Here is a 16,120-nt window from a genome sequence, read left to right on the forward strand (position 1 = left end):
ACTTTGGAAGCCCTCTGTCAATGTTCATTGAAAATTTCCTTTGTTTTCTCTGCTCATTCCCTTCCCTATAACATTTGTGTGTTTCTTCCTGAAGTCTTTACTTGGGTCCATTTTCCAATGAAGTCAAATAAACCATTCAGTAGGTGACCATTTAGTCCCTGTGTGAGGGATTTTTTTTAAATAGCTGTTGCAAAAATAATGCTAGTGATACTTACCAGAACTTTTTTGCTTGCATACATGTGAGTTGATGGATGTTACTCTAGATCATAGAAACCACTGTCAATGTTCCAGTCATCATAGCGTAGCTGATTATTTTGATACTTCTCAGTTCACTGGATAGTGTAAGGCATCTTTCTTTCAACTAGTTTTTGGCTGGTTTGGTTGGAACTCCCAATGACGACATGGCATTTAACCAAAAGTAATGTTTTTTCTGGGCCTCAGTTCTGAATCATATCCATTTACATGACTGGTCTCATTAGAATCTTCCAATGCAAACAGTAGATTTGGGTTTCATTCAAATAGTAATGTCCTGAAGTTGAATTTATTATAGGACAAGCATTCTGTACAAAGTCAACCCCAAGAATAAAAATATTTATGCTTGGCAAGGCTACCTAGGTTTGTTTGCATTACCTTGTCCTGTAGCGTTAGGTCAGTCACCATCTATTTTGCAGCTTTGCACCAGCATGCATTGTTTAATGAAAGAAAAACATCAACCTTACAGGAACATTGAGCAATATTGGCTTCTTGCCTTAATAAAATGAATGACGACCCATTGTTAATGAACATCTTGCTAAACTGTCTAGTGTAATGACACACAACTGTCTGCACATCTTAAATACTACCTTAGATAGTTTTGTAGGACCTACATTAATGTCTGTGAAAGAACAACTATTATTGTTAAATTCTGTATCAGCCTCTGTTGCAGTGAAATTCACAGTCTGGTTGTCTGGATAATTAGTCCGCTGAATCTGTGCTTAGTGTTTGATTGTTGTATTTCATTTCAAAATATTTTGGATGAGAACAGTGATATTTGGCTGCTGAGAAATATTTACACACATAAACGAGAGAGCCACTTTTTCCTGTCTTATCAGAAGTTTCTCATTGACATTTCTAACTGTATCTTTGATGCTGTGTCAGTCACATTGGCACAAATTATACTGTATGCTTCATTGCTCAACTGTTCGTGTTCATAACATGCAAGTAAAGACCCAGTTGACTGAAGGTCTTTCTTACACTTGAAAGTATTTCATTCTCTCATCAAGATTGGCTGTAATATCATACTACTGAGTAGCTAGAAGATGGATCTAATTGGACAGAGCCATGAGACAAGGCCCTCTGTCTCTTCCTATAAATAAATTGCCATACTGAGGCAGATTATAAAGTCAGAGGGCTAGCAGGAAAGTTTTAAGTAACTTTTGATTCATGAAAATTATTTCTCACTACTGATAAAAGTCAGGTTATATAAGCTATGTACTTTCATACTAGTTTTCCATGCTCTCATCTTTCTGTTCTCATTTATCATATTGACAGTGCTTTGCAGGAGTAATGAGTTATTTTTTGAGATGTTAAACCTGTATGGCTAAATAAGTTAAAAAGAAAATAAATTTGAACAAATAGTGTTGTCTCTGAAGCTACTACTTAATCCTTTAAGATTTTACCTCTACAGGAACCCAGGGAAGTCTACATATTTAAAGATACAGTAGAACTGTGTCAGACTAAACAATTCCTTCTAGATGTTTCTTTTTCTACACAGTGATGCTCATCTTCTGATTGGTAACTCTTTATCTTCTAACACAAGTCAAATTAAGTTCATAACCTACTGCCCTCAACAGCATCATCACTGGATGACCCGTTAGTTTAGGATTAAGGGGGATTTCCCCTTTCCCCCATTCTTTCCCTCCCCCACTCCCCAGTTTCTGGGAGAAGTTTTCTGTGTGTTATAAACTGTCCTGCTCAAGAATGTTCATGTACCACAGAAATAAATGAAGTGCAGAAATATTGCTCTGTCAGGTTTCATGTAGCAGTATACAGTTTGTTACCAGCAAAAAAATCTCTTCCCCTCTGCTCTCTTATCTGAAAACTCAAACATTATTCTCTGCTTAATTTCAGAGTCATCAAAGTATATCAAAGCTCACTTTGGAAAGTAATCCTGGTTTTCTACTCCAAGTGGCAAGTAAAGCAGTTGTTTCTCAGTGACACACATTGAAATATTTTGGAAAAATAGCTAAAGGGGTAGAAGAGAGCTGGTAACTAGACTGGATTCTTCATTTGCCTTTGTTGAATAACTTAACATGTTGCTGTTGTAGATCTCTCTCACCTATGTAAACCCAGAGGGGACAATGAGAATTTAGTGGAGTTTTACTGGAGAGAACTGGCTTGTTCTGTGGGACCTTCATTTAAGGGAGGAGGGGGAGGAGGACAGAGCAAACTGAGCTTGGGGTCAGTTTTCAGAGCTGATGGCTGAGAGAAAAAATATTTTTTGTGTCTTTGTAAATTTGTTGCATTTGATCTAAAGTTATTGAAAGATAAGAAACGCGGAACCTCACGGTGGTGTTTTTACAGTAATTTTGCAGAGCAGACAGACATGGCAATCATTAAAGGAAGCCATGTTGCTCATATCCTGTATAAAGCTTCAAAAATGTGCCATGGTTCCTAAGGACTCCTCCATGGTTTTCTGAAGATAAATATTTTTCTGTTCAGGTAGATTTATGCCTTCACAGACGATATACTGAAAGGTGGATTCTAATCTTAAGCTTCACTGCTGCAAATCCAGAGTAACTCTGGAGTCACTGGATTTCTTTTTCTGTCCACAAGATGGCTATTATGTCTGTATCTGACTTTTAAATTATATATTTATGTTGTCACGGCCCTTTTGAAGAATTTAATGGCTGCTTTCTTTCACAGTCTTTAGCATCAGGTATTAAATGGGCTAGGAGGAAACTTGCAGTCTTAATTTTCTGACAGTTGTTTAATTTCTTTCTCTCACTTCTCATCATGTAAGAGTGGGATTTTGGAGGGGGAGGGAGGGGGATGTAGGTGTATTGTTTGTTGGTTTTGTTTTGTTTTGTTTTTTCCAAAACGAATTGTAATTCCCGCACAGCACGCGGTTACTATTCTCTAGTCCCATGTGATTGTGCTCATTTGTGTATGTGACCCATCTGGGCCACTTAATGAAGAAAATACTTTTAAAAATCATAATAATTCTGTCATATTTACTGAACTACTCCATTCTCCCTTTCTATTTCTCACTCCACTTCTGTCACTTAGAATGCATCTCCTGTGTGTATATGTTTCATGGTTTATCTCCTTGCTGACTTCTTCTGATGAACTTTTATTAAACATGGGTTTTCTTGACTATCCAAGTAGGATGTATCTTACTTTGTGCTGTTGTCATCTTTATCTGTAATCTTTAAGAAAAGCTAGTTTGGGAGATTTAGTGGAATTCATATCATTTCCTACATTCTTCATGGCTATCTATATTAGATCTGTAATACATTTCACTGTTTCTCATGCTAAAATGTGTGAAGCTGACATACTTCTATCAGTCATTTTACTTTTGCAGGTCTTTTGTCTCTTTAGATAGAGTAGAATGTGTGGAAAGCTGGACAAATGGCAAAGTAAGAAATAGTTGTTTTGTCCATGAAATCTGTATCCTTTTCATAAACAAGACTTGTAATCAAATTTGGTTCTTCTGATAATGGAAGTAAGACCCTTCTTTAAACCTCTGATGACACAGCTCAGCATCACCTTCTAGAGGAATTTTGCTTTTGGAATAGACAGATGAGAGTGTCTATTTTTATTGGTAGCTATATTTATATATATTATATTTATCTACAGCAGTTCAACTTTATTTTTTTAAGTTACCCACCACCACCACCAAAAAAGAAACCCCACAAAAAAACCCCAACAAAACCCAACCAACAAAAAACCACCATAAAGCAGAGCAGACAGCAAACAATTGTCCTGAACTCACAGTTGCTACAGAGCAGTAGGATGTGGTACGTTTTTGAAGCAGGTCTGCTACATGCTTCTCTAGTTGAACTGAGTAATCTGTCTTTGGAGTCCATATCAGCATGCTGTGAGTCCTGTCATGGAGGATTAAGGAAAAACCCTTCTAGGAGGGATTACATGCATTCCTGAGCCACTGCATGGTGAAGTTAATTAGTGATGGGGGGAGGAAGGCGGGAATGAGACAAAGACTGTATTAGCCATCTAATTTGGAAGAAAACTGTTGTATCAAATCATGATTACTGCAATCATTGCACCCTTGATGAACCTTCGGTAAGAACTGAGTATTCATCCGACTGCATAAATTAGAGAAGAAAAAAAATAATCGCATGAGGTCATCTAATCTGTCCCCTGGGGCCAGACCCCTGCAGCACAGTTTCTAATGCTTGTCCAATCTATTTCTAAACACCTCACATGATGAGGCTTGCTTCTCCATGGGTAGCTAGCAGCAGAATAATGTAGGAGTGACTGGGCAAAAATAAACAGGTGCTGTACTATTGTAACAGTGGCTGCAAGTACCTGTGAGTGTTTGAGCTTGCCTTGTATAAACCCAAACAGACTGAGAAAACTGCTGTACATCCAGCTATGGCATGGAGCCTTCTCTGAGCCCAGCCTCCTTGTTGCTGTGTGAGTTACCACAGCCCTCCAGCAGCTAGTTAGTTCTCACTCTGTAAGCTTCTCCTTGTTGCTTCTGCTAAATGGTCTCTGTTAATTTCATCTCATTACTCCTTGTTACACTACATTTTACTGAACTAAATAATTTTTCTGCCTTCCTGATGCTTGTATCCATCCGCTATTTGTAGACCCTGGTCATGTTCACCTCTTCCTCTGCTTTCATCTTTTGTAAACAAAATTGTTATTAATACTGGAGTCTTCCAATCTTTCTCTGTAAATCAGTCCCTCTAGTCTCTTAATTTCCATAGCTCATACCTGATTTCTCTCTAATTTATCAGTATTGTTCCATTAATGAGGCACTTTTACATTAACGTAGCTGTGCAGGTGAGTTGTAGTTACGTCAGAGACATAAATTATCTTAGTGGTTACCATCATCCAAAATAGTGAAAACTAATGGCTATCTTGATTTGAATCCATCTCACTGCACTTGTAGTTTATAATGCAGATTGTTGCCATTTCCTCATTGTTTATCTGCTACTCAAACATATTTATTAATCATAGAATGGTTTAGGTTGGAAGGGACCTTAAAGATCATTTTAGTTCCATTCCATTTAGTCTCTGCCATGGGCAGGGACACCTTCTACTAGACTAGGTTGCTCACTTCTGGATCAGGAATGTGGAAAAGCATACACTCTGTGAGCTCCTATGGGTACTTACAGAACTTCTACAACGAATTACATAGGAAATTTTCTTTGGCCATTTCTGCCAGTAGAATTCAATGGTATAAATATTGGCAATTAATAAATGCAAAATCTAGGAGTAAACTGAATCCCAGTGTGACTATCTGGAGTAATTATATCCATGTAGTCAAAGCTTTTTTCCTCTTGCTTTTAAATATGAACATGACTCATGTTGGTCTTGGAATGGTAGTCATCAATGGACAGCAAGCTGCTTGACACATACAGAACAGTAAAATAATGTCTTTCTTCTCAGGATGAAGAATTGAAGTGCAGGTACGAGAAGTGACTTTCCCAGAGCCAAGGCTGAAATGTGCAGCTAAACTGAGAATTGAACCTAGTTCCCTTAATTCTCCAAGGTGTTATATCAAAGCATGCTGTTTCTTGGTTGGCAGTTTGTTGTTATTAGTGGGGAAGTGGTAGGCTTTAAAGAGGTTTGAAGTTCTCAAAGCATTGAAAATGTGTTTTTTTGTCTTAGTACAAATAAAATCTTGTTCTTGCTTCATTACTTCTAAAGGCCAAATATTCTGTCAGCTTCTTGAAACATACAGATAAATTTCACATGTGTAAAAGTGTTTTCACAGCTATAATTTTAGCTGTTAGTTTTACTATTAGAGTTAAGGGAATCTTAACATTCTGGCTTGCTTGAGAAAGCAGTCTGAGAAAATTGAGAAACACTGCCTTCATCCTTTCTACCTCTTCCTATTCTAAATAATGTAAATTAATTCTCTTGAAAGCTATATTGCCCTTGTTGTGGTTGGAGTGTTGAGTCCCTGTGCCATGTCACGTGAAATAAATGAGGCTTTTCCTCAGTTCTAGTAGCTAGAGCATCAAGGTAATGCTTCACAGAAATGGTGAGTTGTTGGTCCAAGGCTGCTGAGTCCTTCCCTTACTATGGGAGACAAGAGAAGGAGGCTATGAAATGCTCAAGGGATTTTGTTGTTGTTGTTAGATACAGCATAAATGGGTAAATAATGAAGCATTCAGGGGACTTGTTCAGTTTCTAGGCATAAAATTTTAACTTAAAGCGTTTGTACCAATTCATACTCTTGCAATTGCTTCCAGTCAAACCACAGACACACCTATACAGAAGGCAGCTGGAACCCAGACGTTTTGCTCTGCCCATGTGACTGTCAGTTCTTTGCAGTTGGGAATGTTTTAATGCTGGCAGCTCTGGGCCAACAGTGGTACTGCAGAGATTGATGTAGTTCTCAGCAGCTTTCTGGAGGGTGTTGCACATGGAGAGAATGTGGAGAATGGCAGCCAAGGTGTCTTGAGAACTTTTAGGAGTCTGAGACTGAAGATTTAGTGGTAGCCTAGAAAAGGCTCAAAGGACAACAGATTAGTCACAAGCTTTCTATTAAATCATCAAGTCTCCTGGCTCATGTAACTGGATCTTTTCTCATAAGTGATGTACTCCATCTCTTGACACCACGAACCAGTCAGAGTGAGGTCCCATGCTGCACTTTTGGCTTCCTTTTCCTGTGCCATCTGTTATTTTGGTGTGTTGTTGAAAGGTTGGTGTTGCTGTTGCACATGTGAGAGTAAAACAGCTAGACAGGGCATGCTGTGTCAATACAAGATGCCAAAACATGGGCTGCATTTTAAATTAATTTTCAGCAGGTTAAAGCTAATATTTTTTACAAGGTTTCTGGATTTGAGCAGACCATCAAAATGACACCTTGCTCGGTGTAGCTGGCCTCAGAGTTATCCAGGTATTGGATCACTCTCTCTCCTTTCCCTCTTATCCCTTCTATTCTCAGCTCAATCCTGCATTTATCATTGGGCTGAGCTTTCCTGCTTCATGTTCTCATTTAGCATCTTTAGCTGGTTACTTCTTGCTCAACCTCTTTTCCTGTTTTGATTGTTTGTTTAATTTCCCTCTCTAGTAATGAGATTTTTAGGTTCCTGAGTTCTGCAGGGTGAGGTTAAATGCCCAGAAGATCAGCACTTTGGGACATCCAGGCTTATATAGTGTATCCATACGTAATGTGTAGAGTTGGCCTTTGTGCATAATTCATGTAAGTTGGGTTTGTTTTCAGTAGTTCTTATTTTTGTGACTGTTTCCTCCTACCCCAGCATGTCTGAATTCTGGGGTTTTTTTTTGCTATTTATTTTCTGACTTCTGGCCTGCTTAGTTTGTTTTCATCCGTTCTTAATTATTCCATTAGCCTACAGAAAGAACTAATGATGGCACATCAAATGAGTAAGTGAGATTATTTATATCAAAAGCCCCCATGTATTCATTACTATTATATTAAAATTAACACTTATGTAGGAGGTATTATATAGAGATAGGCATGTGGTGAGAATGGGCTGCTTCTTTGATGCAGCAGAATACCTGCGTAGAATATGCAACGCAATTTCCAGATACCTGAATGTCTGGGGAATGCAGGAATTGAATCCATATTGTTAATAGACTGGAGACTGAAGCATATGTTTTCATATTCTAAAGAATGCTAAGAAAAGATAATTTGTTGCCTGTTTGTGCTCCTGTGAGACTGTAGGAGCAAAGGATTGATTTATTAAATGAGTAATTTGTTGAAGAGAAGCTTTTTCTTGGAGATAGACTCTTATTTATTTTTCCCTATTACCCCTCCCCACTACTCAATATATGCATATTATTGTTCATCTTGCAACGATGGGTGGGCCGTACATTGGATATTTTAGTGCAAATAATCATCCTTATGATACATAAATACTGAGAATTATTAATGGAAACACAAAATAGTAGAGGTTGGAAAGGATCTCCCTGCTCAAACCATGGTCAGCTGGAGCAGGTTGCTCAGGATCATGTCCAATCAGTAACTCCTTTGAGTAACTCCAGGGATGAAGAGTTCATAACTCCTTTACACAGCATTTTCCAGTATTTAATCACCCTTAGAGTAAAAAAGGAGTTTTGATGACTGAATGGAATATATTGTATGTAAATTTGTGCCTGTGCCTCTTGTCCCTTCACCACAAAGTTTCTCTGTCATCCTTACTCACTTCTATCAGGTATTTACATACATGGATAAGAACCCCCTGAGCCTCTTCTCTAGGATGAACACTCTCAGCTCTTTGTTTTCCCTTGTAGGGTACGTCTTCCAGTCCTGTAATCATCTTTCTGACCTTTTGCTTCCTACTGGGGAACTCAGCGCTAGGCACAGGACACTAAATGTGTATCGCCAGTGTTGAGTATAGCAGAATAGTCATCTCCCTTAAGCTGCTGGTAGCTCTCTTCCTCATGCACCCAGTGTGCTGCTGGCCTTTTTTTCAGCAAGGACACGTTGCTGGCTCATGGTAAATTTGTTGTCTGCCAACTGGACAACTTAGGGGTCCATTTTTGTAAAGCTGTTTTCCAGCCAATCAGTCCCCAGATTATCATGGTACATAGGATTATTCCTTTCCAGGTGCAGGATCTTCCATTTCCCATTGTTGAATTCAATGCAATTTTCACAGTTTTTTTTATTTTTTTTTAGCATGTCAAGATCCCATTGAATGGCAGCATGATCATCTCATGTCAACCATTCTTTGTAGTTTATCATCTGAAACTTGCTGAGGGTGCACTTTCCTGTCATCCAGGTCACTAATGAAGATGTTGCACGGTATCATTGCCAGTATCGACCTCTGGGGTTATACTGTCAGTGACTGGTGTCCTCCTGGACTTCATGCACTGATCACAGCCCTTTGAACCTGGCAGTTCAGACAGATTTCAGTCCACCTCACTGTCAATGTATCTACCCACTCTTCAGTTTATCTGTGAGGGTGTTCTGGCACATGCTGTCAGAAGCCTCACAAAACTCAACAAAATCCACAGCTCTTCCTGCATCCACTGAGCTAATCATCTTGTTGAAGAATGCTTCTAGGTTATTTAAGCATAATTTCAATGCCTTATTGTCTCGTAATAGTATCTTATTATTGATATCTTGCTTTGATATCTTATTGTGAACATTTGCATCATTTTGAAAACTATTAAAAATAACACAGAAATATATCTTCTAGCTGGAAGACTGTCTAGACTTCCAAACTCATAGGTTTTTCTTCTGATGTAACAGATGTCTCAGGTTATCGTCTATATATAAACATAGTATTATGGATAGAGCAAGGTTTAAACATTTAGTGTTTTCTTTCTTTGCTGAACAGAATGCAATATAACTGCAAAGTATTTTTTTCTCCCTTTTCAGCAGTTTTCAGGATGTGTTTTTTTCCCATTAACATATAAGAACTGCAAGAAAGGATTGCATATGTTAAATATTCCTTGTGAGTTGTAGATATTGGCTGTCTGTCTCATTATTCCTAATCAAAGCTGCATGGTTAACTTCCCCATAAGTCACAACAAATATTTACCCTGGAATGTGTCATTGTCCTAAATTAATTTAAGACTTCTATCCCTTGCCAGGAGGACATGTTTCAAGAAACATCTGTTTATCCTCAGAGTTTGGACAGTATTAAAAAGAGCCAAGGAAACCATTCTACGCTTTCCTGAGAATGCTGTTTGTAAGCTAGATGTTTCCTAAAGCCTCCTAGTTGTTGCCACTGTTGGAACTTTAGTGGTAGCAGAGCTGTAAGATATTGGCACAGCTTACAGCTGCTATTTCTCAAGCTTTATTCTCTTCAGGGCTAGTTATCTCTGCTGTTTAAATGCTACTGGTCTGATTTTTACTGCTGGTAACATTACTGACTCCAAATAAAGCTGCACAGATATGAAAGCGTTCAAAATTGTCAGGTTGTGATGTAGATAAAGTTATGCTTTCTCAAGCAGAGCTAGACAATTATGCAAAACATACAATGGGGGTTTAGTGATGTTCTTTTGGTTTGTTTTTTTAAATTTTCAAAGAAATCGGTATCTATTGTGTTCAGGTCACTTCAACAATGACTGTGCATGCTTTGTTTTTATTGAAACAACACTAGTAGTTTATCTGGAAACACTTTAAGTTTGGCAAAAAATACTTTCTTGGTATCACTCCAATTGCTTATGCTTCTCCAGTTATGATTGAAAAGTAAACTGAATGAGTGGGGAGATCCAGTTTGTTCTGAGTGTTCAGCACCTGTGGTGGGCAACTTGCAATGATGATACTACAAATAATTTTGAGCCATCAACATTTATGAAGTAATACGCTGTTCAGTGTACTCATAAAACTCATACAAACAGGGAAACGTTTTAATGTATTTAAGCCAGATTTCCCAGCTCTGGTTTCACCTTTTATCTGATGAGTCTGCATTTGAGATATGAGAATTAGAGCTAATTCTCCCTGGCCTGTTCAGTATGCATTGCATTCTACGAGACAATGTAAGTGTAATACAGGTGAGCACCATAGTGTGGTGGCTGTAGAACAACTTGGGAAATTACATCTCTCTGAATTCCCTCTGGAATTTTTGTCTTGTGCTGTGCTTTTGTCTTCCCTGTCCATGTTGTTATGAACTAACATGTTACACGAAACGGGTGCTGTGTTCAAATATTTTCATGGTTATGTTATCACCACGCATGGCTTTCATAGTCAGAAAACTGCATCTTGGGGCAGATTCTGATGAGAAGAATTTCATATGGAAGATTATCATAAGGGAATGTACTTGTCTTGTATTGAAACTACTGAAGTATGTTTGGGTTTTAAATACTGAGGTTTTGAAATACTGTCAGTTTTTAAATTCCAATAGCTAGGATAGATTAATCCATTATGGAGATCTAGGGGGTGATTCCTGCCAAAGTTACATTGATAATAGTTGATGACCTCAGTGGAGAAAAGTTCTTACCCTCCATTGTCATTGAGTGTGGATGTGCTCGTGTGCATATGTGTGAGAGATACGCTTATAGGAAAGGGTGTTAAATAAACTAACAACAGAAGGTAGAGTTCTGCTGTCACTGTGATTTAGAAGAGAAGCCGTGCATAGAAAATGATGTATGCCTATTACAGGAAGCTTTTCGTACCCTTTCCCATGCTTGGCATATGTTTTCTAAATGGAGCTACTATTTCTTTTAACCTGCAAAGCCTGTCTCGAAATATTAGGTCTTGCTTATTTGCTTTCTCACTCCCTCTTCCTTTCTTTCATCTACCCCCACATGAACATATTATTTATCCTTTTGAAGGATCCATGAAAAGGATACATCCATGCCCATTTATTCTGCCTTGCAGGAAAAAGCAATGAATGCATAAAAGATGTTACTCTACATCCAGGCACTGTGAAGAATTGAAAAATGGCTTTTCAAGCAAGTGTACTGGAATTTGATTGGGGAGGGGGGAGGGAAGTGAGAATCTGTAAACTAAAAATGGAATTAGCCAAAGGTGTAAAGTCTTAATTCAAATCTGAACTTAGACATTTAATGTTCACCTGGGGTGTTGGGTGTTGGAGCTTTTTCTTTCTCCTTCCTTTGGGATGTGTGCTTACAGGATTGAAACATCAAATGGAGCAAAATGAGTGTGCCCAGTGCACCCATAACAAGCAGGATAGCAATGATTTTACCCAGGAAAACTTATAGGGAAATTTTGAGCAAGTAGGCTTTGATAATCATCACTGCTTTCAATAATGCAGTGTTAAAGAGTGAGTCTGTGTAAAAAGACTCTTCTCATAGAACATGAAAAATGATCCATGAACGAGTCAAAGAGGGCTTGTGTGCCTTTTCCCCCATGTAGAATATGAAACAAGATGTAGTAATCTTTCAGGATATTTTACAAAAATGTAAAAAGGGGTATTTGGGCAGGTGGAGAAAGAGGAAACAGACTCCTGGTTTTTCATTTAATAAGAAGGTCTTGTTGCTGACCATATACAGTGATAAGTGAAAACATAATGACTGTAATATCAGTAGAACTGGAGGGTAAAGCCTAACAAGGGAGAGGAAAATATTTGTTTGAAAACAGTGTCAAATAATCTTTGTATGTCCCTCCAGCTCTGAGGCTTAATACATGCTCTAGATAACTGGTGTCCAGTAAACATCCATCTTCTAAGCGTTTAACATGTAAACCTGTAGTGTGCTTTTGGGCTCCCTAAAAAGGTCACCAAGAAGAGTGGCAAAGCATTCACCAGGAAAGTAATAGATTTGAAAGTTGTTATTGATATTTAAAGGGAAAATTAAGAAATTTCCTTAATCTATGAAACTCCCAGGGCTTCACTCTAAAACATGCAATATGTAGAAGCACAAAGACTTTTTGCAGGTCACCTTCAGGGAACGGAAAGGAGGAGGACTCGGGGTAGACAAGGAATGGGAAGTTGGTTTAAAGCTTAGTGATATATTCTGAAGAGCAGACTGTCATTTTAAGCAGCCTTGTGCAAGGCTTGTTTGGGGACCTGCTGTTTTGTCTTAATCCCAGCGTTTTATTTTATTTTCATAAGCAGTATCTAGGATGTGAACTTTGAACATGCTTTGCCTGATTACTGTAGGACAGGTGTACGGATAGGGTTGAATAAATGCCGTGAAAATGTTGTAGTCACAAAATGGCTATAGATGTCCTAATTCCAGACACTCAGCATTATATATTAGACAGCAGCTCTGCTCAAACAGTAAAAGAACACGTCACTATATATCCCCGTCAGATTAAAAAACTAATTTGAAAAGATTAATGTATTCCATTCCTGTTAGCCTGAATCAGATACCGCTGTGCCTACAGCAGCACTGCCTCCTGATTATTGAATTTTTATGGCCTTGTAATTAATTGCAGATTCCCTGTTTTGTTCTATTTCTTTTTCTCTGACATTTTAATTTCAACAAAAAGCAGCGGTCTCCATGCAGCCTCTCTCAGGAGATCCTAATGGCCTATAAAACAAAATGACTTATAGATATGGCACCCACTTCAGTTGGCTAGCGATTGTTCGAAACCTTGCTGATCATGCGGAATTTAATTTTTTCCCTTCCTCTACTGTACTTATTTCTTGTCTATTAAATTGCAGCTCCAGTGTCCTGACTAACAAATGGATGTAACAAAGTGCCACCCTTCCGTAATACATAACTGTTGCCACATGCAAATTTCTTCTTAAAAAATTGCAGTTCGTTTTATCTAATTATAAAGGAATAAATGACTCTTGCACATGAATAGAATATTGTCCTTGACTCTGCATGTGAGAATTTTATGTTCTGGTAAATCATTTGGATTTATTATAAACGTGAGGAATCAAACGTGGTTTAGATTCATTTTGCATTTTCTCTCCTTTTCTTCCTTCTCCCCAAAATACTGCAATGTGCAGACATGATTTATTTCAGTGGTGTAGAAAGGCATGTTAGCATGACTCGCCATCCCCCAGTGAAACTCCTGGAGTTACTGAAGGCTAGTAGTAGTGAATTATTGTTATTTATGTTACGGTAGTGCCTTGAGAACAGAACCCCATTTTTCTGGGCACTGTACCAACACGTAATAAAAGATCATCTTTGCCCGAAAGAGTTTATAATCAAATGAAAGTATCCTCAAGGGTAGTGCATGGGTGTGGGTTGTATCTGGGAAGGGAGGAAAAGGATGGTAAGGATTGCCAGTGCATTGGAGGACATTGGAGGACTGCTGGGGCAGTGCTGGGGATACTTTGGCCTGGGAAAGGGCAGACTGTGTGGGGAGCAGGGATGGCAAGAACCCAGAATTGCCAGAATGCATCCTGTGGTGGTACAGCCTGCTGGAAGCATCATCTGTGCTGTCCATTCTGCCTGCACTTTACTCTGGTTGAAGTTGGGTCAGTGGATCTTCATCTTCCACCCCCTAGGGTATATGTGCTGTCACTCCTTAGCACATTCCTTCTGTGTGCTCCCAGGAGTTCCTGGGCAATGTCCCCTCTCTGTGGTGAAGTACTTGTCAAAGCAAGGGGGTGTGAGGTGTCTGCTGGAGTAGGAGGGCTGTCTGAGGGCCACTGATGAAGGGCTACTTGCATTAGCTGGCTTCAAAGCAGCTAGCTGAAGCATTTGTAATCTAACCACTGAAGTGCTTGTGAAATCTGCTTGTAAACCAGAGCCAATTAGCCCCCACACTGCTAAAACAAGTCTGTTCTTAGATTAGTTTAAGTCTGGCTTTCCACAGACATACCTGTTTTGTAACCATGCCCGCAGGTTGCAACACCACAGTGACCTCAGCAGGTGCTCAGCTGTGTGAGAGTCATGTCTCCATGCTAAGCGTGCAGCCTTCTTCTCAGATGTGGAAATTAAAGGTGAAGGCATGTGTGGGTGGCTGAAGTAGGCTGACAAGAAGTCACTGATCCAATTCAATATATATTATCTTTTAAGTGCATGCTTATCTAAATGGTAGCACTTAGGGGGATAGTCAATACTGACTATATGCTCCTAGCGTTCCCACACTAGAACTCCCTAGATGATACAATAATAAAAATTATGGTTTTGCTGGACTAGAGTCCTGCTTGCTGCTGCTTTCTGCTTCCTAACTGAAATGCAGGCAGTAATCTTTTCATAGCTATTGCAAAGCTAAAGATGGAATTCCTGATAGGGCTGGCAATTGTGTGTATTTCCAAGAGGAGCTATATACATTTTTCCATCATCTGTTCTCTCTCATAAGTAAGACCAAACATACAGAAAGCACACAACCAGCTCCACTTCCTGAATTTAAAAAAGAATAAGTAAGACAAAACAGCCCTCTTTAGTGTGACCTTTGTACCTCTGCTGTGCTCACTTTCCATGAGGTATCAATGCAAAAGCTATCCTGTGTTCATCTGGCTAAAAAGGACTTGTTCCTTCTATCTCTGCTCCTAACAGAACCTATCTGGCTTAGTGTCCTTTACCTGGGGTGTTCCATCTGGTTTGTTTGGACATCTGAATGGTGGCAGGAACCTCAGCTGTCCCATTCCATGAATTCCTGTTTGGAGTGTCAGGATAATGTGCTACAGTCTTGACATGCATCAGAAAGATATGTTCAAGAGGTTGCCTGATCTGTCTCGGCAAGCACCCAGAGCACAAGTTCTGTTTTAAATTTTATTGATAGACCTAGGTTGATATCTAGCCAAAGAAGAAAGAAGCTATTTCTATGGTATATCTGAAGGGGATCTAGTTAGAAAACTCTGGATGATGCATTTGTACTAGCTGGAATCTCCTGTCTGCTGACAGTTACCTGCCCTCTTTCAGCCTGAGGAAGACAGCACACATGAATGGAAGTTGGGCAGCTTGTTTTCAAGCTGACGTATATAAGAGTTAAAATTTGCTCTCTTGGTAACTATGAAGCTGTTTTTTTTCGTGACTGAGTTATTTTGTCTTTTTTCTGATTAATTGTAGGAGAGTTTAGTGCTTGAATACTCCAAGCAGAACTTGACAGTGTGATAATGGCCTCATTGTAGTCTACAGGAGACAACTTTGCAGCTCATTTCTTCATGGCTCTGAGATTTTTTTCCAGGAGACTATACTGATTCTACTCTGTTACTGATGTCCTGCATAACTGTGGCTTTGCATTTGTTTTTATCAGTCTCTAAAAACCATGGTACCATAACTCCCACCCATTTTGTGTCTATCTTGCTTCATGTTTCTTTTTTGAGAGTTTTAAGTTCTTGTATGGTTTCCCATGGTCAGTCACGAGAGAGGACATCATTAGTGGCTGTGCATGTATGGGACTGTATGTGTTTGCTGAAATTGTTCACAGATCTGGTTCTGGCACAGCTGGGCTAGGAACCACTTAATCCAAGGGAGAAACAGCAGTACAGACCACCACTTTTAAGCTGCATCAGATGTGTTTTTTTTTATTTTTTATAATTTTTTTAGAGCAAAAGAAACATCTAAATTACTAGTTGTGAACCTCTAGATCTGTCAGGGGAAAAAGTCGCCCTCAGAAGACAGCTTGTCTAGGCCTGGATACCAGGCTTAACTCAGT

Source organism: Melopsittacus undulatus, chromosome 8 (genome assembly GCF_012275295.1).
Source record: "Melopsittacus undulatus isolate bMelUnd1 chromosome 8, bMelUnd1.mat.Z, whole genome shotgun sequence".
Classification (NCBI taxonomy): Eukaryota; Metazoa; Chordata; class Aves; order Psittaciformes; family Psittaculidae; genus Melopsittacus; species Melopsittacus undulatus.